The sequence below is a fragment of the Channa argus genome, chromosome 21 (genome assembly GCF_033026475.1).
Source record: "Channa argus isolate prfri chromosome 21, Channa argus male v1.0, whole genome shotgun sequence".
NCBI lineage: Eukaryota > Metazoa > Chordata > Actinopteri > Anabantiformes > Channidae > Channa > Channa argus.
In genome coordinates this window covers 18,669,319-18,695,075 of record NC_090217.1, presented here as the reverse complement: position 1 = coordinate 18,695,075, position 25,757 = coordinate 18,669,319, and the positions used below count along the sequence as shown (strand labels likewise).

General features: G+C 46.6%; 22 non-coding genes across 22 annotated transcripts; 9 read left to right on the top strand and 13 right to left on the bottom strand.

Moving 5' to 3' along the window:
* The first annotated feature begins 1,249 nt into the window (after nucleotides 1–1,249).
* Nucleotides 1,250–1,321, top strand: trnae-uuc (transfer RNA glutamic acid (anticodon UUC)). The gene has a single exon. It is a non-coding gene; the product is annotated as a tRNA-Glu (tRNA).
* Nucleotides 1,322–3,270: 1,949 nt separating this feature from the next.
* Nucleotides 3,271–3,343, bottom strand: trnag-ccc (transfer RNA glycine (anticodon CCC)). The gene has a single exon. It is a non-coding gene; the product is annotated as a tRNA-Gly (tRNA).
* Nucleotides 3,344–4,478: 1,135 nt separating this feature from the next.
* trnae-uuc (transfer RNA glutamic acid (anticodon UUC)) lies at nucleotides 4,479–4,550 on the top strand. Its single transcript has one exon. It is a non-coding gene; the product is annotated as a tRNA-Glu (tRNA).
* A 341-nt stretch (nucleotides 4,551–4,891) lies between these two features.
* trnag-ccc (transfer RNA glycine (anticodon CCC)) lies at nucleotides 4,892–4,964 on the bottom strand. The gene has a single exon. It is a non-coding gene; the product is annotated as a tRNA-Gly (tRNA).
* Nucleotides 4,965–6,085: 1,121 nt separating this feature from the next.
* On the top strand, nucleotides 6,086–6,157 carry trnae-uuc (transfer RNA glutamic acid (anticodon UUC)). Its single transcript has one exon. It is a non-coding gene; the product is annotated as a tRNA-Glu (tRNA).
* Nucleotides 6,158–7,111: 954 nt separating this feature from the next.
* trnae-uuc (transfer RNA glutamic acid (anticodon UUC)) lies at nucleotides 7,112–7,183 on the top strand. Its single transcript has one exon. It is a non-coding gene; the product is annotated as a tRNA-Glu (tRNA).
* A 1,121-nt stretch (nucleotides 7,184–8,304) lies between these two features.
* trnae-uuc (transfer RNA glutamic acid (anticodon UUC)) lies at nucleotides 8,305–8,376 on the top strand. Its single transcript has one exon. It is a non-coding gene; the product is annotated as a tRNA-Glu (tRNA).
* Nucleotides 8,377–12,159: 3,783 nt separating this feature from the next.
* On the bottom strand, nucleotides 12,160–12,232 carry trnag-ccc (transfer RNA glycine (anticodon CCC)). The gene has a single exon. It is a non-coding gene; the product is annotated as a tRNA-Gly (tRNA).
* Nucleotides 12,233–13,546: 1,314 nt separating this feature from the next.
* Nucleotides 13,547–13,618, top strand: trnae-uuc (transfer RNA glutamic acid (anticodon UUC)). The gene has a single exon. It is a non-coding gene; the product is annotated as a tRNA-Glu (tRNA).
* Nucleotides 13,619–14,102: 484 nt separating this feature from the next.
* trnas-cga (transfer RNA serine (anticodon CGA)) lies at nucleotides 14,103–14,184 on the bottom strand. Its single transcript has one exon. It is a non-coding gene; the product is annotated as a tRNA-Ser (tRNA).
* A 1,146-nt stretch (nucleotides 14,185–15,330) lies between these two features.
* On the bottom strand, nucleotides 15,331–15,412 carry trnas-uga (transfer RNA serine (anticodon UGA)). The gene has a single exon. It is a non-coding gene; the product is annotated as a tRNA-Ser (tRNA).
* Nucleotides 15,413–15,946: 534 nt separating this feature from the next.
* On the top strand, nucleotides 15,947–16,018 carry trnae-cuc (transfer RNA glutamic acid (anticodon CUC)). The gene has a single exon. It is a non-coding gene; the product is annotated as a tRNA-Glu (tRNA).
* Nucleotides 16,019–16,502: 484 nt separating this feature from the next.
* trnas-cga (transfer RNA serine (anticodon CGA)) lies at nucleotides 16,503–16,584 on the bottom strand. Its single transcript has one exon. It is a non-coding gene; the product is annotated as a tRNA-Ser (tRNA).
* A 1,287-nt stretch (nucleotides 16,585–17,871) lies between these two features.
* On the bottom strand, nucleotides 17,872–17,953 carry trnas-cga (transfer RNA serine (anticodon CGA)). The gene has a single exon. It is a non-coding gene; the product is annotated as a tRNA-Ser (tRNA).
* A 1,137-nt stretch (nucleotides 17,954–19,090) lies between these two features.
* Nucleotides 19,091–19,169, bottom strand: trnas-uga (transfer RNA serine (anticodon UGA)). The gene has a single exon. It is a non-coding gene; the product is annotated as a tRNA-Ser (tRNA).
* A 1,058-nt stretch (nucleotides 19,170–20,227) lies between these two features.
* On the bottom strand, nucleotides 20,228–20,309 carry trnas-cga (transfer RNA serine (anticodon CGA)). The gene has a single exon. It is a non-coding gene; the product is annotated as a tRNA-Ser (tRNA).
* Nucleotides 20,310–20,428: 119 nt separating this feature from the next.
* On the top strand, nucleotides 20,429–20,500 carry trnae-cuc (transfer RNA glutamic acid (anticodon CUC)). Its single transcript has one exon. It is a non-coding gene; the product is annotated as a tRNA-Glu (tRNA).
* A 1,106-nt stretch (nucleotides 20,501–21,606) lies between these two features.
* Nucleotides 21,607–21,688, bottom strand: trnas-uga (transfer RNA serine (anticodon UGA)). The gene has a single exon. It is a non-coding gene; the product is annotated as a tRNA-Ser (tRNA).
* Nucleotides 21,689–22,778: 1,090 nt separating this feature from the next.
* On the bottom strand, nucleotides 22,779–22,860 carry trnas-cga (transfer RNA serine (anticodon CGA)). Its single transcript has one exon. It is a non-coding gene; the product is annotated as a tRNA-Ser (tRNA).
* Nucleotides 22,861–24,128: 1,268 nt separating this feature from the next.
* Nucleotides 24,129–24,210, bottom strand: trnas-uga (transfer RNA serine (anticodon UGA)). Its single transcript has one exon. It is a non-coding gene; the product is annotated as a tRNA-Ser (tRNA).
* A 533-nt stretch (nucleotides 24,211–24,743) lies between these two features.
* trnae-cuc (transfer RNA glutamic acid (anticodon CUC)) lies at nucleotides 24,744–24,815 on the top strand. Its single transcript has one exon. It is a non-coding gene; the product is annotated as a tRNA-Glu (tRNA).
* A 484-nt stretch (nucleotides 24,816–25,299) lies between these two features.
* On the bottom strand, nucleotides 25,300–25,381 carry trnas-cga (transfer RNA serine (anticodon CGA)). The gene has a single exon. It is a non-coding gene; the product is annotated as a tRNA-Ser (tRNA).
* Between the last annotated feature and the right edge of the window lie 376 nt (nucleotides 25,382–25,757).

Sequence of the window (25,757 nt, the reverse complement as noted above, 5' to 3'; positions counted from 1 at the left end):
TGACCGGCAGCAAGCCTCTGCTGCTTTCCAATGCGAAATAACGAGGTGTAACAACCAAATTTGTGAAAGCTTGGCTAGGATTCGGTGCTTTCACCGCCGCGGCCCGGGTTCGATTCCCGGTCAGGGAACTTGCTTTTGACGCTGCCTGAAACGGGTAAAGACCCAGGAACGCTTCTTTGCCTTTTTTCAAAGGATCACCTCCACAGCCAAATTCCCTGGTCCTATTTGTTTTTCTAAACACATATTGGTAGTTTCAGCCTAGGTGGCTTAAATGAGAACTGTGTGCGTCTCAAAAGAACAAGGACTGAAGGACGTCACAGTATGAATGTGAAAAGCCAAATTTGAGCCACGGTATAAAAATAATATTCACTTTTGTGACCTCTTGTGTAACAGGCAATACCTTCCAGATCGTCTAGTGGCTAGGATTCGGCGCTCTCACACGCCGCGGCCCGGGTTTGACACCCCTCCTCAGGGAACGCTCTTCTCTTGCTGCCTTCTGCTAATGACGTCGCAGGAGGGTCATTATAGATTGTGATGTTCACAAAAAAATCTCTTTGTTTTAAAGATCCGCCCTTCCTTTGCTCGCGCACCTGTTTAAGAACGATGTTCTCGTCAGGGAGAGTCGTGGAGAGCCTAAAGTTCCCCATCAGCATAGACATGACATTTTTTACCATTGTTCTACGACTCCAGTGTGTAAAAGTTTTATTCACTTTTGGTGTGTTATGTTGAGTAGGTCTATTGACATGCGTTTCTGTGACTGGAGGGTTGTATTCTGCCAAACCGACGATGTCGGCCATTAGTTTATGCAAATTGAGTTATTGTCCAGGTAACTTACGATACGTAGTGTTAAACAAGAAAAGTACACAATCAGGAAACCGAGACGACGGCATCAACTTGTTCTTTGATTCGTTGAATATTCATGTGGATCTGCAAACCGACAGTGCTTTGATGTCAGCAGGATGGGACACGCTCCCGATCGACTCTCCTCCGGCTCTTGCTGAACACCATTCCGGCATATTTCCATAAGCTTCAGCTTTGCTTAAATTCTCCCTGTCCCGTCGTTGGAGTATTTTGTCTCCGTCTCGTACGATGGGAGGTCATGAGCCACTAAGCTGAGTCTCCATGGACAGTGAGTGGCAGCTGTCTTTGGCCCAGGAATCTGTCTCTTTAAGGGTGATTTAGTTGTTTTAAGGGTAGTGTGATTTTTCCGTTTTCCAAGCTCTGGGACCCCGAACTGTTGACTCTCGACTCCCTGGTGGTCTAGTGGCTAGGATTCGGCGCTTTCACCGCCGTGGCCCGGGTTCGATTACCGGTCAGGGAACTTTCTTTTGACGCTGCCTGAAACGGGTAAAGACCCAGGAACGCTTCTTTGCCTTTCTTCAAAGGATCACCTCCACAGCCAAATTCCCTGGTCCTATTTGCGCACAGAACGTGGATCAACGCTCTCCTCAAATTAGAGTAACAGGCATTGTAGGCGAACCCGTATTTTCTGTGGATTGGCAGCAAAAGGCAAGCAGCCACATTCATTAGCACTACTTTGGGAGAGAGCACCACGCGTGCAGTTGCAGTTTCTGAGCCTTCGAGGCCACATTGGTAGGTGTTATGGGAAGGAAAGCTACATGATCCCAAGTAATTCCTCATACCAAAAGGCCCACCCACGCAATGCATTGGCCAGGAATCGAACCCGGGTCAACTGGTTGGGAAGCAGCTATGCTCAACCACTATACCACCAACGCGCAGAGGACACTCCTTGGTCTCAACATTTTCCACGATGTGTACATGGGGGAAGGGAAAGCGTAGTTAGGGGAGGTCCAAGAGATCACCAAGGTTTATGGACTTTCAAGAAACATATTGGTAGTTTCAGCCTAGGTGGCTTAAATGAGAACTGTGTGCGTCTGGAAAGAACAAGTACTGAAGGACGTCACAGTATGAATGTGAAAAGCCAAATTTGAGCCACGGTATAAAAATAATATTCACTTTTGTGACCTCTTGTGTAACAGGCAATGCCTTCCGGATCGTCTAGTGGCTAGGATTCGGCGCTCTCACACGCCGCGGCCCGGGTTTGACACCCCTCCTCAGGGAACGCTCTTCTCTTGCTGCCTTCTGCTAATGACGTCGCAGGAGGGTCATTTTAGATTGTGATGTTCACAAAAAAATGTCTTTGTTTTAAAGATCCGCCCTTCCTTTGCTCGCGCACCTGTTTAAGAACGATGTTCTCGTCAGGGAGAGTGGTGGAGAGCCTAAAGTTCCCCATCAGCATAGACATGACATTTTTTACCATTGTTCTACGACTCCAGTGTGTAAAAGTTTTATTCACTTTTGGTGTGTTATGTTGAGTAGGTCTATTGACATGCGTTTCTGTGACTGGAGGGTTGTATTCTGCCAAACCGACGATGTCGGCCATTAGTTTATGCAAATTGAGTTATTGTCCAGGTAACTTACGATACGTAGTGTTAAACAAGAAAAGTACACAATCAGGAAACCGAGACGACGGCATCAACTTGTTCTTTGATTCGTTGAATATTCATGTGGATCTGCAAACCGACAGTGCTTTGATGTCAGCAGGATGGGACACGCTCCCGATCGACTCTCCTCCGGCTCTTGCTGAACACCATTCCGGCATATTTCCATAAGCTTCAGCTTTGCTTAAATTCTCCCTGTCCCGTCGTTGGAGTATTTTTGTCTCCGTCTCGCACGATGGGAGGTCATGAGCCTCTAAGCTGAGTCTCCATGGACAGTGAGTGGCAGCTGTCTTTGGCCCAGGAATCTGTCTCTTTAAGGGTGATTTAGTTGTTTTAAGGGTAGTGTGATTTTTCCTTTTTCCAAGCTCTAGGACCCTGAACTGTTGACTCTGGACTCCCTGGTGTTGTAGTGGCTAGGATTCGGTGCTTTCACTGCCGCGGCCCGGGTTCGATTCCCGGTCAGGGAACTTGCTTTTGACGCTGCCTGAAACGGGTAAAGACCCAGGAACGCTTCTTTGCCTTTTTTCAAAGGATCACCTCCACAGCCAAATTCCCTGGTCCTATTTGCGCACAGAACGTGGATCAACGCTCTCCTCAAATTAGAGTAACAGGCATTGTAGGCGAACCCGTATTTTCTGTGGATTGGCAGCAAAAGGCAAGCAGCCACATTCATTAGCACAACTTTGGGAGAGAGCACCACGCGTGCAGTTGCAGTTTCTGAGCCTTCGAGGCCACAGTGGTAGGTGTTATGGGAAGGAAAGCTACATTATCCCAAGTAATTCCTCATACCAAAAAGTCCGCCACGCAATGCATTGGCCGGGAATCGAACCCGGGTCAACTGCTTGGGAAGCAGCTATGCTCAACCACTATACCACCAACGCGCAGAGGGCACTTCTTGGTCTCAACATTTTCCACAATGTGTACATGGGGGAAGGGAAAGCGTAGTTAGGGGAGGTCCAAGAGATCACCAAGGTTTATGGACTTTCAAGAAACATATTGGTAGTTTCAGCCTAGGTGGCTTAAATGAGAACTGAGTGCGTCTGGAAAGAACAAGGACTGAAGGACGTCACAGTATGAATGTGAAAAGCCAAATTTGAGCCACGGTATAAAAATAATATTCACTTTTGTGACCTCTTGTGTAACAGGCAATACCTTCCGGATCGTCTAGTGGCTAGGATTCGGCGCTCTCACACGCCGCGGCCCGGGTTTGGCGGCCCGAGTTTGACACCCCTCCTCAGGGAACGCTCTTCTCTTGCTGCCTTCTGCTAATGACGTCGCAGGAGGGTCATTTTAGATTGTGATGTTCACAAAAAAATGTCTTTGTTTTAAAGATCCGCCCTTCCTTTGCTCGCGCACCTGTTTAAGAACGATGTTCTCGTCAGGGAGAGTGGTGGAGAGCCTAAAGTTCCCCATCAGCATAGACATGACATTTTTTACCATTGTTCTACAACTCCAGTGTGTAAAAGTTTTATTCACTTTTGGTGTGTTATGTTGAGTAGGTCTATTGACATGCGTTTCTGTGACTGGAGGGTTGTATTCTGCCAAACCGACGATGTCGGCCATTAGTTTATGCAAATTGAGTTATTGTCCAGGTAACTTACGATACGTAGTGTTAAACAAGAAAAGTACACAATCAGGAAACCGAGACGACGGCATCAACTTGTTCTTTGATTCGTTGAATATTCATGTGGATCTGCAAACCGACAGTGCTTTGATGTCAGCAGGATGGGACACGCTCCCGATCGACTCTCCTCCGGCTCTTGCTGAACACCATTCCGGCATATTTCCATAAGCTTCAGCTTTGCTAAAATTCTCCCTGTCCCGTCGTTGGAGTATTTTTGTCTCCGTCTCGCACGATGGGAGGTCATGAGCCTCTAAGCTGAGTCTCCATGGACAGTGAGTGGCAGCTGTCTTTGGCCCAGGAATCTGTCTCTTTAAGGGTGATTTAGTTGTTTTAAGGGTAGTGTGATTTTTCCTTTTTCCAAGCTCTAGGACCCTGAACTGTTGACTCTGGACTCCCTGGTGGTGTAGTGGCTAGGATTCGGTGCTTTCACCGCCGCGGCCCGGGTTCGATTCCCGGTCAGGGAACTTGCTTTTGACGCTGCCTGAAACGGGTAAAGACCCAGGAACGCTTCTTTGCCTTTTTTCAAAGGATCACCTCCACAGCCAAATTCCCTGGTCCTATTTGCGCACAGAACGTGGATCAACGCTCTCCTCAAATTAGAGTAACAGGCATTGTAGGCGAACCCGTATTTTCTGTGGATTGGCAGCAAAAGGCAAGCAGCCACATTCATTAGCACAACTTTGGGAGAGAGCACCACGCGTGCAGTTGCAGTTTCTGAGCCTTCGAGGCCACAGTGGTAGGTGTTATGGGAAGGAAAGCTACATTATCCCAAGTAATTCCTCATACCAAAAAGTCCGCCACGCAATGCATTGGCCGGGAATCGAACCCGGGTCAACTGCTTGGGAAGCAGCTATGCTCAACCACTATACCACCAACGCGCAGAGGGCACTTCTTGGTCTCAACATTTTCCACAATGTGTACATGGGGGAAGGGAAAGCGTAGTTAGGGGAGGTCCAAGAGATCACCAAGGTTTATGGACTTTCAAGAAACATATTGGTAGTTTCAGCCTAGGTGGCTTAAATGAGAACTGAGTGCGTCTGGAAAGAACAAGGACTGAAGGACGTCACAGTATGAATGTGAAAAGCCAAATTTGAGCCACGGTATAAAAATAATATTCACTTTTGTGACCTCTTGTGTAACAGGCAATACCTTCCAGATCGTCTAGTGGGTAGGATTCGGCGCTCTCACACGCCGCGGCCCGGGTTTGACACCCCTCCTCAGGGAACGCTCTTCTCTTGCTGCCTTCTGCTAATGACGTCGCAGGAGGGTCATTTTAGATTGTGATGTTCACAAAAAAATCTCTTTGTTTTAAAGATCCACCCTTCTTTTGCTCGCGCACCTGTTTAAGAACGATGTTCTCGTCAGGGAGAGTGGTGGAGAGCCTAAAGTTCCCCATCAGCATAGACATGACATTTTTTACCATTGTTCTACGACTCCAGTGTGTAAAAGTTTTATTCACTTTTGGTGTGTTATGTTTAGTAGGTCTATTGACATGCGTTTCTGTGACTGGAGGGTTGTATTCTGCCAAACCGACGATGTCGGCCATTAGTTTATGCAAATTGAGTTATTGTCCAGGTAACTTACGATACGTAGTGTTAAACAAGAAAAGTACACAATCAGGAAACCGAGACGACGGCATCAACTTGTTCTTTGATTCGTTAAATATTCATGTGGATCTGCAAACCGACAGTGCTTTGATGTCAGCAGGATGGGACACGCTCCCGATCTACTCTCCTCCGGCTCTTGCTGAACACCATTCCGGCATATTTCCATAAGCTTCAGCTTTGCTTAAATTCTCCCTGTCCCGTCGTTGGAGTATTTTTGTCTCCGTCTCGCACGATGGGAGGTCATGAGCCATTAAGCTGAGTCTCCATGGACAGTGAGTGGCAGCTGTCTTTGGCCCAAGAATCTGTCTCTTTAAGGGTGATTTAGTTGTTTTAAGGGTAGTGTGATTTTTCCTTTATCCAAGCTCTGGGACCCTGAACTGTTGACTCTCGACTCCCTGGTGGTCTAGTGGCTAGGATTCGGCGCTTTCACCGCCGCGGCCCGGGTTCGATTCCCGGTCAGGGAACTTGCTTTTGACGCTGTCTGAAACGGGTAAAGACCAAGGAACGCTTCTTTGCCTTTTTTCAAAGGATCACCTCCACAGCCAAATTCCATGGTCCTATTTGTCTGGATCCGGATCGTCTAGTGGCTAGGATTCGGCGCTCTCACACGCCGCGGCCCGGGTTTGACACCCCTCCTCAGGGAACGCTCTTCTCTTGCTGCCTTCTGCTAATGACGTCGCAGGAGAGTCATTTTAGATTGTGATGTTCACAAAAAAATCTCTTTGTTTTAAAGATCCGCCCTTCCTTTGCTCGCGCACCTGTTTAAGAACGATGTTCTCGTCAGGGAGAGTCGTGGAGAGCCTAAAGTTCCCCATCAGCATAGACATGACATTTTTTACCATTGTTCTACGACTCCAGTGTGTAAAAGTTTTATTCACTTTTGGTGTGTTATGTTGAGTAGGTCTATTGACATGCGTTGATGTGACTGGAGGGTTGTATTCTGCCAAACCGACGATGTCGGCCATTAGTTTATGCAAATTGAGTTATTGTCCAGGTAACTTACGATACGTAGTGTTAAACAAGAAAAGTACACAATCAGGAAACCGAGACGACGGCATCAACTTGTTCTTTGATTCGTTGAATATTCATGTGGATCTGCAAACCGACAGTGCTTTGATGTCAGCAGGATGGGACACGCTCCCGATCGACTCTCCTCCAGCTCTTGCTGAACACCATTCCGGCATATTTCCATAAGCTTCAGCTTTGCTTAAATTCTCCCTGTCCCGTCGTTGGAGTATTTTTGTCTCCGTCTCGCACGATGGGAGGTCATGAGCCACTAAGCTGAGTCTCCATGGACAGTGAGTGGCAGCTGTCTTTGGCCCAGGAATGTGTCTCTTTAAGGGTGATTTAGTTGTTTTAAGGGTAGTGTGATTTTTCCTTTTTCCAAGCTCTGGGACCCTGAACTGTTGACTCTTGACTCCCTGGTGGTCTAGTGGCTAGGATTCGGCGCTTTCACTGCCGCGGCCCGGGTTCGATTCCCGGTCAGGGAACTTGCTTTTGACGCTGCCTGAAACGGGTATAGACCCAGGAACGCTTCTTTGCCTTTTTTCAAAGGATCACCTCCACAGCCAAATTCCCTGGTCCTATTTGTTTTTCTAAACACATATTGGTAGTTTCAGCCTAGGTGGCTTAAATGAGAACTGTGTGCATCTCGAAAGAACAAGGACTGAAGGACGTCACAGTATGAATGTGAAAAGCCAAATTTGAGCCACGGTATAAAAATAATATTCACTTTTGTGACCTCTTGTGTAACAGGCAATACCTTCCGGATCGTCTAGTGGCTAGGATTCGGCGCTCTCACACGCCGCGGCCCGGGTTTGACACCCCTCCTCAGGGAACGCTCTTCTCTTGCTGCCTTCTGCTAATGACGTCGCAGGAGGGTCATTTTAGATTGTGATGTTCACAAAAAAATCTCTTTGTTTTAAAGATCCGCCCTTCCTTTGCTCGCGCACCTGTTTAAGAACGATGTTCTCGTCAGGGGGAGTCGTGGAGAGCCTAAAGTTCCCCATCAGCATAGACATGACATTTTTTACCATTGTTCTACGACTCCAGTGTGTAAAAGTTTTATTCACTTTTGGTGTGTTATGTTGAGTAGGTCTATTGACATGCGTTTCTGTGACTGGAGGGTTGTATTCTGCCAAACCGACGATGTCGGCCATTAGTTTATGCAAATTGAGTTATTGTCCAGGTAACTTACGATACGTAGTGTTAAACAAGAAAAGTACACAATCAGGAAACAGAGACGACGCCATCAACTTGTTCTTTGATTCGTTAAATATTCATGTGGATCTGCAAACCGACAGTGCTTTGATGTCAGCAGGATGGGACACGCTCCCGATCGACTCTCCTCCGGCTCTTGCTGAACACCATTCCGGCATATTTCCATAAGCTTCAGCTTTGCTTAAATTCTCCCTGTCCCGTCGTTGGAGTATTTTGTCTCCGTCTCGTACGATGGGAGGTCATGAGCCACTAAGCTGAGTCTCCATGGACAGTGAGTGGCAGCTGTCTTTGGCCCAGGAATCTGTCTCTTTAAGGGTGATTTAGTTGTTTTAAGGGTAGTGTGATTTTTCCTTTTTCCAAGCTCTGGGACCCTGAACTGTTGACTCTCGACTCCCTGGTGGTCTAGTGGCTAGGATTCGGCGCTTTCACCGCCGCGGCCCGGGTTCGATTCCCGGTCAGGGATCTTGCTTTTGACGCTGCCTGAAACGGGTAAAGACCCAGGAACGCTTCTTTGCCTTTTTTCAAAGGATCACCTCCACAGCCAAATTCCCTGGTCCTATTTGTTTTTCTAAACACATATTGGTAGTTTCAGCATAGGTGGCTTAAATGAGAACTGTGTGCGTCTCGAAAGAACAAGGACTGAAGGACGTCACAGTATGAATGTGAAAAGCCAAATTTGAGCAGCGGTATAAAAATAATATTCACTTTTGTGACCTCTTGTGTAACAGGCAATACCTTCCGGATCGTCTAGTGGCTAGGATTCGGCGCTCTCACACGCCGCGGCCCGGGTTTGGCGGCCCGAGTTTGACACCCCTCCTCAGGGAACGCTCTTCTCTTGCTGCCTTCTGCTAATGACGTCGCAGGAGGGTCATTTTAGATTGTGATGTTCACAAAAAAATCTCTTTGTTTTAAAGATCCGCCCTTCCTTTGCTCGCGCACCTGTTTAAGAACGATGTTCTCGTCAGGGAGAGTCGTGGAGAGCCTAAAGTTCCCCATCAGCATAGACATGACATTTTTTACCATTGTTCTACGACTCCAGTGTGTAAAAGTTGTATTCACTTTTGGTGTGTTATGTTGAGTAGGTCTATTGACATGCGTTTCTGTGACTGGAGGGTTGTATATTCTGCTAAACCGACGATGTCGGCCATTAGTTTATGCAAATTGAGTTATTGTCCAGGTAACTTACGATACGTAGTGTTAAACAAGAAAAGTACACAATCAGGAAACCGAGACGACGGCATCAACTTGTTCTTTGATTCGTTGAACATTCATGTGGATCTGCAAACCGACAGTGCTTTGATGTCAGCAGGATGGGACACGCTCCCGATCGACTCTCCTCCGGCTCTTGCTGAACACCATTCCGGCATATTTCCATAAGCTTCAGCTTTGCTTAAATTCTCCCTGTCCCGTCGTTGGAGTATTTTTGTCTCCGTCTCGCACGATGGGAGGTCATGAGCCACTAAGCTGAGTCTCCATGGACAGTGAGTGGCAGCTGTCTTTGGCCCAGGAATCTGTCTCTTTAAGGGTGATTTAGTTGTTTTAAGGGTAGTGTGATTTTTCCTTTTTCCAAGCTCTAGGACCCTGAACTGTTGACTCTGGACTCCCTGGTGGTGTAGTGGCTAGGATTCGGTGCTTTCACCGCCGCGGCCTGGGTTCGGTTCCCGATCAGGGAACTTGCTTTTGACGCTGCCTGAAACTGGTAAAGACCAAGGAACGCTCCTTTGCCTTTTTTCAAAGGATCACCTCCACAGCCAAATTCCCTGGTCCTATTTGTTTTTCTAAACACATATTGGTAGTTTCAGCCTAGGTGGCTTAAATGAGAACTGTGTGCGTCTCGAAAGAACAAGGACTGAAGGACGTCACAGTATGAATGTGAAAAGCCAATTTTGAGCCACGGTATAAAAATAATATTCACTTTTGTGACCTCTTGTGTAACAGGCAATACCTTCCGGATCGTCTAGTGGCTAGGATTCGGCGCTCTCACACGCCGCGGCCCGGGTTTGGCGGCCCGAGTTTGACACCCCTCCTCAGGGAACGCTCTTCTCTCGCTGCCTTCTGCTAATGACGTCGCAGGAGGGTCATTTTAGATTGTGATGTTCACAAAAAAATCTCTTTGTTTTAAAGATCCGCCCTTCCTTTGCTCGCGCACCTGTTTAAGAACGATGTTCTCGTCAGGGAGAGTGGTGGAGAGCCTAAAGTTCCCCATCAGCAGACATGACATTTTTTACCATTGTTCTATGACTCCAGTGTGTAAAAGTTTTATTCACTTTTGGTGTGTTATGTTGAGTAGGTCTATTGACATGCGTTTCTGTGACTGGAGGGTTGTATTCTGCCAAACCGACGATGTCGGCCATTAGTTTATGCAAATTGAGTTATTGTCCAGGTAACTTACGATACGTAGTGTTAAACAAGAAAAGTACACAATCAGGAAACCGAGACGACGGCATCAACTTGTTCTTTGATTCGTTAAATATTCATGTGGATCTGCAAACCGACACTGCTTTGATGTCAGCAGGATGGGACACGCTCCCGATCGACTGTCCTCCGGCTCTTGCTGAACACCATTCCGGCATATTTCCATAAGCTTCAGCTTTGCTTAAATTCTCCCTGTCCCGTCGTTGGAGTATTTTTGTCTCCGTCTCGCACGATGGGAGGTCATGAGCCATTAAGCTGAGTCTCCATGGACAGTGAGTGGCAGCTGTCTTTGGCCCAAGAATCTGTCTCTTTAAGGGTGATTTAGTTGTTTTAAGGGTAGTGTGATTTTTCCTTTTTCCAAGCCCAGGGACCCTGAACTGTTGACTCTCGACTCCCTGGTGGTGTAGTGGCTAGGAATCGGCGCTTTCACGGCCGCGGCCCGGGTTCGATTCCCGGTCAGGGAACTTGCTTTTGACGCTGTCTGAAACGGGTAAAGACCAAGGAACGCTTCTTTGCCTTTTTTCAAAGGATCACCTCCACAGCCAAATTCCATGGTCCTATTTGTCTGGATCCGGATCGTCTAGTGGCTAGGATTCGGCGCTCTCACACGCCGCGGCCCGGGTTTGACACCCCTCTTCAGGGAACGCTCTTCTCTTGTTGCCTTCTGCTAATGACGTCGCAGGAGGGTCATTTTAGATTGTGATGTTCACAAAAAAATCTCTTTGTTTTAAAGATCCGCCCTTCCTTTGCTCGCGCACCTGTTTAAGAACGATGTTCTCGTCAGGGAGAGTGGTGGAGAGCCTAAAGTTCCCCATCAGCATAGACATGACATTTTTTACCATTGTTCTACGACTCCAGTGTGTAAAAGTTTTATTCACTTTTGGTGTGTTATGTTGAGTAGGTCTATTGACATGCGTTTCTGTGACTGGAGGGTTGTATTCTGCCAAACCGACGATGTCGGCCATTAGTTTGTGCAAATTGAGTTATTGTCCAGGTAACTTACGATACGTAGTGTTAAACAAGAAAAGTACACAATCAGGAAACCGAGACGACGGCATCAACTTGTTCTTTGATTCGTTAAATATTCATGTGGATCTGCAAACCGACAGTGCTTTGATGTCAGCAGGATGGGACACGCTCCCGATCGACTCTCCTCCGGCTCTTGCTGAACACCATTCCGGCATATTTCCATAAGCTTCAGCTTTGCTTAAATTCTCCCTGTCCCGTCGTTGGAGTATTTTTGTCTCCGTCTCGCACGATGGGAGGTCATGAGCCATTAAGCTGAGTCTCCATGGACAGTGAGTGGCAGCTGTCTTTGGCCCAAGAATCTGTCTCTTTAAGGGTGATTTAGTTGTTTTAAGGGTAGTGTGATTTTTCCTTTTTCCAAGCTCTGGGACCCTGAACTGTTGACTCTCGACTCCCTGGTGGTCTAGTGGCTAGGATTCGTCGCTTTCACCGCCGCGGCCCGGGTTCGATTCCAGGTCAGGGAACTTGCTTTTGACGCTACCTGAAACGGGTAAAGACCAAGGAACGCTTCTTTGCCTTTTTTCAAAGGATCACCTCCACAGCCAAATTCCATGGTCCTATTTGCGCACAGAACGTGGATTAACGTTCTCCTCAAATTAGAGTAACAGGCATTGTAGGCGAACCCGTATTTTCTGTGGATTGGCAGCAAAAGGCAAGCAGCCACATTCATTAGCACTACTTTGGGAGAGAGCACCACGCGTGCAGTTGCAGTTTCTGAGCCTTCGAGGCCACAGTGGTAGGTGTTATGGGAAGGAAAGCTACATTATCCCAAGTAATTCCTCATACCAAAAGGTCCGCCACGCAATACATTGGCCGGGAATCGAACCCGGGTCAACTGCTTGGGAAGCAGCTATGCTCAACCACTATACCACCAACGCGCAGAGGGCACTCCTCGGTCTCAACATTTTCCACAATGTGTACATGGGGGAAGGGAAAGCGTAGTTAGGGGAGGTCCAAGAGATCACCAAGGTTTATGGACTTTCAAGAAACATATTGGTAGTTTCAGCCTAGGTGGCTTAAATGAGAACTGTGTGCGTCTGGAAAGAACAAGGACTGAAGGACGTCACAGTATGAATGTGAAAAGCCAAATTTGAGCCACAGTATAAAAATAATATTCACTTTTGTGACCTCTTGTGTAACAGGCAATACCTTCCAGATCGTCTAGTGGCTAGGATTCGGCGCTTTCACCGCCGCGGCCCGGGTTCGATTCCCGGTCAGGGAACTTGCTTTTGACGCTGCCTGAAACGGGTAAAGACCCAGGAACGCTTCTTTGCCTTTTTTCAAAGGATCACCTCCACAGCCAAATTCCCTGGTCCTATTTGTCTGGATCCTGATCGTCTAGTGGCTAAGATCCGGCGCTCTCACACGCTGCGGCCCGGGTTTGGCGGCCCGGGTTTGACACCCCTCCTCAGGGAACGCTCTTCTCTTGCTGCCTTTTGCTAATGACGTCGCAGGAGGGTCATTTTAGATTGTGATGTTCACAAAAAAATCTCTTTGTTTTAAAGATCCGCCCTTCCTTTGCTCGCGCACCTGTTTAAGAACGATGTTCTCGTCAGGGAGAGTCGTGGAGAGCCTAAAGTTCCCCATCAGCATAGACATGACATTTTTTACCATTGTTCTACGACTCCAGTGTGTAAAAGTTGTATTCACTTTTGGTGTGTTATGTTGAGTAGGTCTATTGACATGCGTTTCTGTGACTGGAGGGTTGTATATTCTGCCAAACCGACGATGTCGGCCATTAGTTTATGCAAATTGAGTTATTGTCCAGGTAACTTACGATACGTAGTGTTAAACAAGAAAAGTACACAATCAGGAAACCGAGACGACGGCATCAACTTGTTCTTTGATTCGTTAAATATTCATGTGGATCTGCAAACCGACAGTGCTTTGATGTCAGCAGGATTGGACACGCTCCCGATCGACTCTCCTCCGGCTCTTGCTGAACACCATTCCGGCATATTTCCATAAGCTTCAGCTTTGCTTAAATTCTCCCTGTCCCGTCGTTGGAGTATTTTTGTCTCCGTCTCGCACGATGGGAGGTCATGAGCCACTAAGCTGAGTCTCCATGGACAGTGAGTGGCAGCTGTCTTTGGCCCAAGAATCTGTCTCTTTAAGGGTGATTTAGTTGTTTTAAGGGTAGTGTGATTTTTCCTTTTTCCAAGCTCTGGGACCCTGAACTGTTGACTCTCGATTCCCTGGTGGTCTAGTGGCTAGGATTTGGCGCTTTCACCGCCGCGGCCCGGGTTCGATTCCCGGTCAGGGAATTAGATCACATTGATGCTCTCCAATAACAATCTCCTGCAACTGTTTCCTTGTGCTTTTAGATCTCCATCACATCATTCCACACTTTGACACACTTCAGTTTGGCTGATAAGTACAAATTCTATATGAACTGAAGATGAATAAATACACCTCTCTCAATGTTGAAAGATGTATAGAAGGGGGCCCGCTTTTGTTGCTCCCCATCACATTTTAAAGAACAACGTACAGTTGCCAATGTAGCAGCTGGTATAAAAAAGGAGGATCCCAACTTGCATACAGACCCGGCTGATGGATTGACAGTTTTGAGGGGTTTTGCTGTAATTCATTGACTAAACCTCCAAGTCATGGGAAATGATTTAGAAGGCCTACTTGGACAATGCATTGGCTAAGAATTCAGGAGCATTGGGAATGTCTGCATGCGTTATATCCCTGGAGAAACCCATTATCACTGGAACACTGGGAAGAAAGGGCCAAAAGGGAGGGATACGTAGCTGGCAGGATTCCAACCTGCGCGGGGAAACCCCAATGGATTTCGAGTCCATCGCCTTGACCACTCGGCCACAACTACTCAAAGACTCAAGCCGGGCTGCTTTCCAATGTGAACTAACGAGGTGTAACGACCAAACTTGTGGGAGCCTGACTACTGGGTTATATTGTTTTCATTCTCGTTCTTTCTCCTCTTGACTCTCCCTGATGGTCTAGTGGCTAGGATTCGGCGCTCTCACCGCCGCGGCCCAGGTCGATTCCCGGTCAGGGAATTTGCTGATTTTGATGCCCTCCAATAACAATCTCCTGCAACTGTTTCCTCGTTCTTTTAGATTTCCTTGACATCATTCCTCACTTTGACACGCTTCAGTTAGGCTGATGAGTACAAATTCTATATGTACTGAACATGAATAAATTCACCTCTCTCAATTTTGAAACATGTGTGGAAGGGGGGCCACTTTTGTTGCTCTGTAATTCACTGGCTAAACCTCCAAGTCATGGGAAATGATTTAGACGGCCTACTTGGACAATGCATTGCCTAGGAATCCCACAGAGGGGTCGTGGGCTATGCAAGCAGCTCTGCACCCATATATACCCCCGACACTTTGAAGCTACGTCTTCAAATGTCAGCTCCTTCCAGAGACATTACTGCATATACCGGCGTCCTCGTGGCTTGGAGTGTTTACATTTCTCCCACATCTGAATCCACAAAGCCATATTGTTATTGTTCATCCCCAAACTCTGCCATTTGACCCCATACTTTCAGACCATGCGCTACGTGAATGCCTGTGTGTAACACCTCCCCTTAGGAAGCAAATCCCACCTTCCACTTGAACAATGGGAAAAAAGGGTCAAAGTTAAGGCTTACGTAGTAACAGGATGTGAACCTGCGCTGGTGAACTCTTGGCCTCTAGAAAGCACGCGCCAAGTTTTTTACATGGCATCAGTCAAAAGAGACTGCGACATAAGGAGCAGGTCAACCGCTCGTTTGGATCACAACAGGAGCCAAAATTGTCATCAATCTATATTTACTTAGCTGTTGCACAGAAAACTCAAATAATACGAGATCAATAGTCACAGGCCTTGCTGCTAAAGTCCATCAGGAACATTATTTGTTTTTGCCGCTTAATTCAGCTTAGGTGCGTTGGAAATGTCTGCACGTGTTATCTCCCTGGAGAAACCCATTATCACTGGAACACTGGGAAGAAAGGGCCAAAAGGGAGGCGTACGTAGCTGACAGGATTCGAACCTGCGCGGGGAAACCCCAATGGATTTCAAGTCCATCGCCTTGACCACTCGGCCACAACTACTCAAAGATTGGAGGTGGGCTGCTTTCCTGGGATGACTGAACTTTGACAGCGTAAATCACACATCGGCCACAATGTCAGGGAGCGTCAAGGAAGCTCCACATTAGAAATCTTGACCTAAACAGAGGGTAGACTTATTTACAGAACATGGGTCGAAACAAAAGGAGCTGTCAACCATTTTTTTTTTCATTTACAGGAGGCGCAATAATTATTAGGAATTATTACTAAAGTTGCTGTTGCACTGAAAATGGAATTCAAATGAGATAACGGACTTGTTTTATAGAGAGGCCAATGAATTTGACAACAATATTTAACCTTTCAAAAGTGCAATCGTTGTATTATACATTTTGTGAATACCAAAGTTGGACCTGAGACCCCCTATACTGTAGCGGCTAGGAGTCTCGCTCAGGGAATGCTGACCGGCAGCAAGCCTCTGCTTCTTTCCAATGCGAAATAACGAGGTGTAACGACCAAATTTGTGGGAGCCTGACTACTGGGTTATATAGTTTTCATTCTCGCTCCTTCCCGTCTTGACTCTCCCTGATGGTCTAGTGGCTAGGATTCGGCGCTCTCACCGCTGCGGCCCGGGTTCGATTCCCGGTCAGGGAATTAGATCACATTGATGCTCTCCAATAACAATCTCCTGCAACTGTTTCCTTGTGCTTTTAGATCTCCATCACATCATTCCACACTTTGACACACTTCAGTTGGGCTGATAAGTACAAATTCTATATGAACTGAAGATGAATAAATACACCTCTCTCAATGTTGAAAGATGTATAGAAGGGGGCCCGCTTTTGTTGCTCCCCATCACATTTTAAAGAACAACGTACAGTTGCCAATGTAGCAGCTGGTATAAAAACGGAGGATCCCAACTTGCATACAGACCCGGCTGATGGATTGACAGTTTTGAGGGGTTTTGCTGTAATTCATTGACTAAACCTCCAAGTCATGGGAAATGATTTAGAAGGCCTACTTGGACAATGCATTGGCTAGGAATTCAGGAGCGTTGGGAATGTCTGCATGCGTTATCTCCCTGGAGAAACCCATTATCACTGGAACACTGGGAAGAAAGGGCCAAAAGGGAGGGATACGTAGCTGGCAGGATTCAAACCTGCGCGGGGAAACCCCAATGGATTTCGAGTCCATCGCCTTGACCACTCGGCCACAACTACTCAAAGACTCAAGCCGGGCTGCTTTCCAATGCGAAATAACGAGGTGTAACGACCAAACTTGTGGGAGCCTGACTACTGGGTTATATTGTTTTCATTCTCGTTCTTTCTCCTCTTGACTCTCCCTGATGGTCTAGTGGCTAGGATTCGGCGCTCTCACCGCCGCGGCCCAGGTCGATTCCCGGTCAGGGAATTTGCTGATTTTGATGCCCTCCAATAACAATCTCCTGCAACTGTTTCCTCGTTCTTTTAGATTTCCTTGACATCATTCCTCACTTTGACACGCTTCAGTTGGGCTGATGAGTACAAATTCTATATGTACTGAACATGAATAAATTCACCTCTCTCAATTTTGAAACATGTGTGGAAGGGGGGCCACTTTTGTTGCTCTGTAATTCACTGGCTAAACCTCCAAGTCATGGGAAATGATTTAGACGGCCTACTTGGACAATGCATTGCCTAGGAATCCCAAAGAGGGGTCGTGGGCTATGCAAGCAGCTCTGCACCCATATATACCCCCGACACTTTGAAGCTACGTCTTCAAATGTCAGCTCCTTCCAGAGACATTACTGCATTTACCGGCGTCCTCGTGGCTTGGAGTGTTTACATTTCTCCCACATCTGAATCCACAAAGCCATATTGTTATTGTTCATCCCCAAACTCTGCCATTTGACCCCATACTTTCAGACCATGCGCTACGTGAATGCCTGTGTGTAACACCTCCCCTTAGGAAGCAAATCCCACCTTCCACTTGAACAATGGGAAAAAAGGGTCAAAGTTAAGGCTTACGTAGTAACAGGATGTGAACCTGCGCTGCTAATCTCCAGTGCACGTCGAGTCTATGGGGTTGAGCACGGGGACGAAACTGAATCCAACGGGAACATAGGATGCTGTCCTGGAACAGTTGGACTTTGACATATGAAGCCTCTAAGCGGGGATGAAGTCAAGAACCGTCAGGGACAGTACACATGTGAACTCTTGGCCGAAAGAATGCGCCAAGTTTTTTACATGGCATCAGTCAAAAGAGACTGCGACATAAGGAGCAGGTCAACCGCTCGATTGGATCACAAGAGGAGCCAAAATTGTCATCAATCTATATTTACTTAGCTGTTGCACAGAAAACTCAAATAATACGAGATCAATAGTCACAGGCCTTGCTGCTAAAGTCCATCAGGAACATTATTTGTTTTTGCCGCTTAATTCAGCTCAGGTGCGTTGGAAATGTTTGCACGTGTTATCTCCCTGGAGAAACCCATTATCACTGGAACACTGGGAAGAAAGGGAGGCATACGTAGCTGACAGGATTCGAACCTGCGCAGGGAAACCCCAATGGATTTCGAGTCCATCGCCTTGACCACTCGGCCACAACTACTCAAAGACTCAAGCCGGGCTGCTTTCCAATGCGAAATAACGAGGTGTAACGACCAAACTTGTGGGAGCCTGACTACTGGGTTATATTGTTTTCATTCTTGTTCTTTCTTCTCTTGACTCTCCCTGATGGTCTAGTGGCTAGGATTCGGCGCTCTCACCGCCGCGGCCAGGATTCGATTCCCGGTCAGGGAAGTTGCTCATTTTGATGCTCTCCAATAACAATCTCCTGCAACTGTTTCCTCGTTCTTTTAGATTTACTTGACATCATTCCTCACTTTGACACGCTTCAGTTGGGCTGATGAGTACAAATTCTATATGTGCTGAACATGAATAAATACACCTCTCTCCATTTTGAAACATGTGTGGAAGGGGGGCCACTTTTGTTGCTCTGTAATTCACTGGCTAAACCTCCAAGTCATGGGAAATGATTTAGACGGCCTACTTGGACAATGCATTGCCTAGGAATCCCACAGAGGGGTCGTGGGCTATGCAAGCAGCTCTGCACCCATATATACCCCCGACACTTTGAAGGTACGTCTTCAAATGTCAGCTCCTTCCAGAGACATTACTGCATTTACCGGCGTCCTCGTGGCTTGGAGTGTTTACATTTCTCCCACATCTGAATCCACAAAGCCATATTGTTATTGTTCATCCCCAAACTCTGCCATTTGACCCCATACTTTCAGACCATGCGCTACGTGAATGCCTGTGTGTAACACCTCCCCTTAGGAAGCAACTCCCACCTTCCACTTGAACAATGGGAAAAAAGGGTCAAAGTTAAGGTTTACGTAGTAACAGAATGTGAACCTGCGCTGGTAAACTCTTGGCCTCTAGAAAGCACGCGCCAATTTTTTACATGGCATCAGTCAAAAGAGACTGCGACATAAGGAGCAGGTCAACTGCTCGTTTGGATCACAACAGGAGCCAAAATTGTCATCAATCTATATTTACTTAGCTGTTGCACAGAAAACTCAAATAATACGAGATCAATAGTCACAAGCCTTGCTGCTACAGTCCATCAGGAACATTATTTGTTTTTGCCGCTTAATTCAGCTCAGGTGCGTTGGAAATGTCTGCACGTGTTTTCTCCCTGGAGAAACCCATTATCACTGGAACACTGGGAAGAAAGGGCGGCGTACGTTGCTGACAGGATTCGAACCTGCGCTGGGAAACCCCAATGGATTTCAAGTCCATCGCCTTGACCACTCGGCCACAACTACTCAAAGCTTGGAGGTGGGCTGCTTTCCTGGGATGACTGAACTTTGACAGCGTAAATCACACATCGGCCACAATGTCAGGGAGCGTCAAGGAAGCTCCACATTAGAAATCTTGACCTAAACAGAGGGTAGACTTATTTACAGAACATGGGTCGAAACAAAAGGAGCTGTCAACCATTTTTGTTTCATTTACAGGAGGCGCAATAATTATTAGGAATTATTACTAAAGTTGCTGTTGCAGTGAAAATGGAATTCAAATGAGATAACGGACTTGTTTTATAGAGAGGCCAATGAATTTGACAACAATATTTAACCTTTCAAAAGTGCAATCGTTGTATTATACATTTTGTGAATGCCAAAGTTGGACCTGAGACCCCCTATGCTGTAGCGGCTAGGTGTCTCGCTCAGGGAATGCTGACCGGCAGCAAGCCTCTGCTGCTTTCAAATGCGAAATAACGTCGTGGGCTATGCAAGCAGCTCTGCACCCATATATACCCCCGACACTTTGAAGCTACGTTTTCAAATGTCAACTCCTTCCAGAGACATTACTGCATTTACCGGCGTCCTCGTGGCTTGGAGTGTTTACATTTCTCCCACATCTGAATCCACAAAGCCATATTGTTATTGTTCATCCCCAAACTCTGCCACATTCCACACTTTGACACACTTCAGTTGGGCTGATAAGTACAAATTCTATATGAACTGAAGATGAATAAATACACCTCTCTCAATGTTGAAAGATGTATAGAAGGGGGCCCGCTTTTGTTGCTCCCCATCACATTTTAAAGAACAACGTACAGTTGCCAATGTAGCAGCTGGTATAAAAACGGAGGATCCCAACTTGCATACAGACCCGGCTGATGGATTGACAGTTTTGAGGGGTTTTGCTGTAATTCATTGACTAAACCTCCAAGTCATGGGAAATGATTTAGAAGGCCTACTTGGACAATGCATTGGCTAGGAATTCAGGAGCGTTGGGAATGTCTGCATGCGTTATCTCCCTGGAGAAACCCATTATCACTGGAACACTGGGAAGAAAGGGCCAAAAGGGAGGGATACGTAGCTGGCAGGATTCCAACCTGTGCGGGGAAACCCCAATGGATTTCGAGTCCATCGCCTTGACCACTCGGCCACAACTACTCAAAGACTCAAGCCGGGCTGCTTTCCAATGCGAAATAACGAGGTGTAACGACCAAACTTGTGGGAGCCTGACTACTGGGTTATATTGTTTTCATTCTCGTTCTTTCTCCTCTTGACTCTCCCTGATGGTCTAGTGGCTAGGATTAGGCGCTCTCACCGCCGCGGCCCGGGTTCGATTCCCGGTCAGGGAATTTGCTCATTTTGATGCTCTCCAATAACAATCTCCTGCAACTGTTTCCTCGTTCTTTTAAATTTCCTTGACATCATTCCTCACTTTGACACGCTTCAGTTGGGCTGATGAGTACAAATTCTATATGTGCTGAACATGAATAAATACACCTCTCTCCATTTTGAAACATGTGTGGAAGGGGGGCCACTTTTGTTGCTCTGTAATTCACTGGCTAAACCTCCAAGTCATGGGAAATGATTTAGACGGCCTACTTGGACAATGCATTGCCTAGGAATCCCACAGAGGGGTCGTGGGCTATGCAAGCAGCTCTGCACCCATATATACCCCAGACACTTTGAAGCTACGTCTTCAAATGTCAGCTCCTTCCAGAGACATTACTGCATTTACCGGCGTCTTCGTGGCTTGGAGTGTTTACATTTCTCCCACATCTGAATCCACAAAGCCATATTGTTATTGTTCATCCCCAAACTCTGCCATTTGACCCCATACTTTCAGACCATGCGCTACGTGAATGCCTGTGTGTAACACCTCCCCTTAGGAAGCAAATCCCACCTTCCACTTGAACAATGGGAAAAAAGGGTCAAAGTTAAGGCTTACGTAATAACAGGATGTGAACCTGCGCTGGTAATCTCCAGTGCACGTCGAGTCTATGGGGTTGAGCACGGGGACCAAACTGCATCCAACGGGAACATAGGATGCTGTCCCGGAACAGTTGGACGTTTACATATGAAGCCTCTAAGCGGGGATGACGTCAAGCACCGTCAAAGACAGTCCACATGTGAACTCTTGGCCGAAAGAATGCGCCAAGTTTTTTACATGGCATCAGTCAAAAGAGACTGCGACATAAGGAGCAGGTCAACCGCTCGTTTGGATCACAACAGGAGCCAAAATTGTCATCAATCTATATTTACTTAGCTGTTGCACAGAAAACTCAAATAATACGAGATCAATAGTCACAGGCCTTGCTGCTAAAGTCCATCTGGAACATTATTTGTTTTTGCCGCTTAATTCAGCTCAGGTGCGTTGGAAATGTCTGCACGTGTTATCTCCCTGGAGAAACCCATTATCACTGGAACACTGGGAAGAAAGGGCCAAAAGGGAGGCGTACGTAGCTGACAGGATTCGAACCTGCGCGGGGAAACCCCAATGGATTTCAAGTCCATCGCCTTGACCACTCGGCCACAACTACTCAAAGATTGGAGGTGGGCTGCTTTCCTGGGATGACTGAACTTTGACAGCGTAAATCACACATCGGCAACAATGTCAGGGAGCGTCAAGGAAGCTCCACATTAGAAATCTTGACCTAAACAGAGGGTAGACTTATTTACAGAACATGGGTCGAAACAAAAGGAGCTGTCAACCATTTTTTTTTTCATTTACAGGAGGCGCAATAATTATTAGGAATTATTACTAAAGTTGCTGTTGCACTGAAAATGGAATTCAAATGAGATAACGGACTTGTTTTATAGAGAGGCCAATGAATTTGACAACAATATTTAACCTTTCAAAAGTGCAATCGTTGTATTATACATTTTGTGAATACCAAAGTTGGACCTGAGACCCCCTATACTGTAGCGGCTAGGAGTCTCGCTCAGGGAATGCTGACCGGCAGCAAGCCTCTGCTACTTTCAAATGCGAAATAACGAGGTGTAACGACCAAATTTGTGGGAGCCTGACTACTGGGTTATATAGTTTTCATTCTCGCTCCTTCCCGTCTTGACTCTCCCTGATGGTCTAGTGGCTAGGATTCGGCGCTCTCACCGCCGCGGCCTGGGTTCCATTCCCGGTCAGGGAATTAGATCACATTGATGCTCTCCAATAACAATCTCCTGCAACTGTTTCCTTGTGCTTTTAGATCTCCATCACATCATTCCACACTTTGACACATTTCAGTTGGGCTGATAAGTACAAATTTTATATGAACTGAAGATGAATAAATACACCTCTCTCAATGTTGAAAGATGTATAGAAGGGGGCCCGCTTTTGTTGATCCCCATCACATTTTAAAGAACAACGTACAGTTGCCAATGTAGCAGCTGGTATAAAAACGGAGGATCCCAACTTGCATACAGACCCGGCTGATGGATTGACAGTTTTGAGGGGTTTTGCTGTAATTCATTGACTAAACCTCCAAGTCATGGGTAATGATTTAGAAGGCCTACTTGGACAATGCATTGGCTAGGAATTCAGGAGCGTTGGGAATGTCTGCATGCGTTATCTCCCTGAAGAAACCCATTATCACTGGAACACTGGGAAGAAAGGGCCAAAAGGGAGGGATACGTAGCTGGCAGGATTCGAACCTACGCGGGGAAACCCCAATGGATTTCGAGTCCATCGCCTTGACAACTCGGCCACAACTACTCAAAGACTCAAGCCGGGCTGCTTTCCAATGCGAAATAACGAGGTGTAACGACCAAACTTTTGGGAGCCTGACTACTGGGTTATATTATTTTCATTCTCGTTCTTTCTCCTCTTGACTCTCCCTGATGGTCTAGTGGCTAGGATTCGGCGCTCTCACCGCAATTTGCTCATTTTGATGCTCTCCAATAACAATCTCCTGCAACTGTTTCCTCGTTCTTTTAGATTTCCTTGACATCATTCCTCACTTTGACACGCTTCAGTTGGGCTGATGAGTACAAATTCTATATGTACTGAACATGAATAAATACACCTCTCTCCATTTTGAAACATGTGTGCAAGGGGGGCCACTTTTGTTGCTCTGTAATTCACTGGCTAAACCTCCAAGTCATGGGAAATGATTTAGACGGCCTACTTGGACAATGCATTGGCTAGGAATCCCACAGAGGGGTCGTGGGCTATGCAAGCAGCTCTGCACCCATATATACCCCCGACACTTTGAAGCTACGTCTTCAAATGTCAACTCCTTCCAGAGACATTACTGCATTTACTGGCGTCCTCGTGGCTTGGAGTGTTTACATTTCTCCCACATCTGCATCCACAAAGCCATATTGTTATTGTTCATCCCCAAACTCTGCCATTTGACCCCATACTTTCAGACCATGCGCTACGTGAATGCCTGTGTGTAACACCTCCCCTTAGGAAGAAAATCCCACCTTCCACTTGAACAATGGGAAAAAAGGGTCAAAGTTAAGGCTTACGTAGTAACAGGATGTGAACCTGCGCTGGTAATCTCCAGTGCACGTCGAGTCTATGGGGTTGAGCACGGGGACGAAACTGCATCCAACGGGAACATAGGATGCTGTCCCGGAACAGTTGGACTTTGACATATGAAGCCTCTAAGCGGGGATGACGTCAAGCACCCTCAAAGACAGTCCACATGTGAACTCTTGGCCGAAAGAACGCGCCAAGTTTTTTACATGGCATCAGTCAAAAGAGACTGCGACATAAGGAGCAGGTCAACCGCTCGTTTGGATCACAACAGGAGCCAAAATTGTCATCAATCTATATTTACTTAGCTGTTGCACAGAAAACTCAAATAATACGAGATCAATAGTCACAGGCCTTGCTGCTAAAGTCCATCAGGAACATTATTTGTTTTTGCCGCTTAATTCAGCTCAGGTGCGTTGGAAATGTCTGCACGTGTTATCTCCCTGGAGAAACCCATTATCACTGGAACACTGGGAAGAAAGGGCCAAAAGGGAGGCGTACGTAGCTGACAGGATTCGAACCTGCGCGGGAAAACCCCAATGGATTTCAAGTCCATCGCCTTGACCACTCGGCCACAACTGCTCAAAGATTTGAGGTGGGCTGCTTTCCTGGGATGACTGAACTTTGACAGCGTAAATCACACATCGGCCACAATGTCAGGGAGCGTCAAGGAAGCTCCACATTAGAAATCTTGACCTAAACAGAGGGTAGACTTATTTACAGAACATGGGTCGAAACAAAAGGAGCTGTCAACCATTTTTTTTTCATTTACAGGAGGCGCAATAATTATTAGGAATTATTACTAAAGTTGCTGTTGCACTGAAAATGGAATTCAAATGAGATAACGGACTTGTTTTATAGAGAGGCCAATGAATTTGACAACAATATTTAACCTTTCAAAAGTGCAATCGTTGTATTATACATTTTGTGAATACCAAAGTTGGACTTGAGACCCCCTATACTGTAGCGGCTAGGAGTCTCGCTCAGGGAATGCTGACCGGCAGCAAGCCTCTGCTGCTTTCCAATGCAAAATAACGAGGTGTAAGGACCAAATTTGTGGGAGCCTGACTACTGGGTTATATAGTTTTCATTCTCGCTCCTTCCCTTCTTGACTCTCCCTGATGGTCTAGTGGCTAGGATTCGGCGCTCTCACCGCCGCGGCCCGGGTTCGATTCCCGGTCAGGGAATTAGATCACATTGAAGCTCTCCAATAACAATCTCCTGCAACTGTTTCCTTGTGCTTTTAGATCTCCATCACATCATTCCACACTTTGACACATTTCAGTTGGGCTGATAAGTACAAATTCTATATGAACTGAAGATGAATAAATACACCTCTCTCAATGTTGAAAGATGTATAGAAGGGGGCCCGATTTTGTTGCTCCCCATCACATTTTAAAGAACAACGTACAGTTGCCAATGTAGCAGCTGGTATAAAAACGGAGGATCCCAACTTGCATACAGACCCGGCTGATGGATTGACAGTTTTGATGGGTTTTGCTGTAATTCATTGACTAAACCTCCAAGTCATGGGAAATGATTTAGAAGGCCTACTTGGACAATGCATTGGCTAGGAATTCAGGAGCGTTGGGAATGTCTGCATGCGTTATCTCCCTGGAGAAACCCATTATCACTGGAACACTGGGAAGAAAGGGCCAAAAGGGAGGGATACGTAGCTGGCAGGATTCGAACCTGCGCGGAGAAACCCCAATGGATTTCGAGTCCATCGCCTCGACCACTCGGCCACAACTACTCAAAGACTCAAGCCGGCTGCTTTCCAATGCGAAATAACGAGGTGTAACGACCAAACTTGTGGGAGCCTGACTACTGGGTTATATTGTTTTCATTCTCGTTCTTTCTCCTCTTGACTCTCCCTGATGGTCTAGTGGCTAGGATTCGGCGCTCTCACCGCAATTTGCTCATTTTGATGCTCTCCAATAACAATCTCCTGCAACTGTTTCCTCGTTCTTTTAGATTTCCTTGACATCATTCCTCACTTTGACACGCTTCAGTTGGGCTGATGAGTACAAATTCTATATGTACTGAACATGAATAAATACACCTCTCTCCATTTTGAAACATGTGTGCAAGGGGGGCCACTTTTGTTGCTCTGTAATTCACTGGCTAAA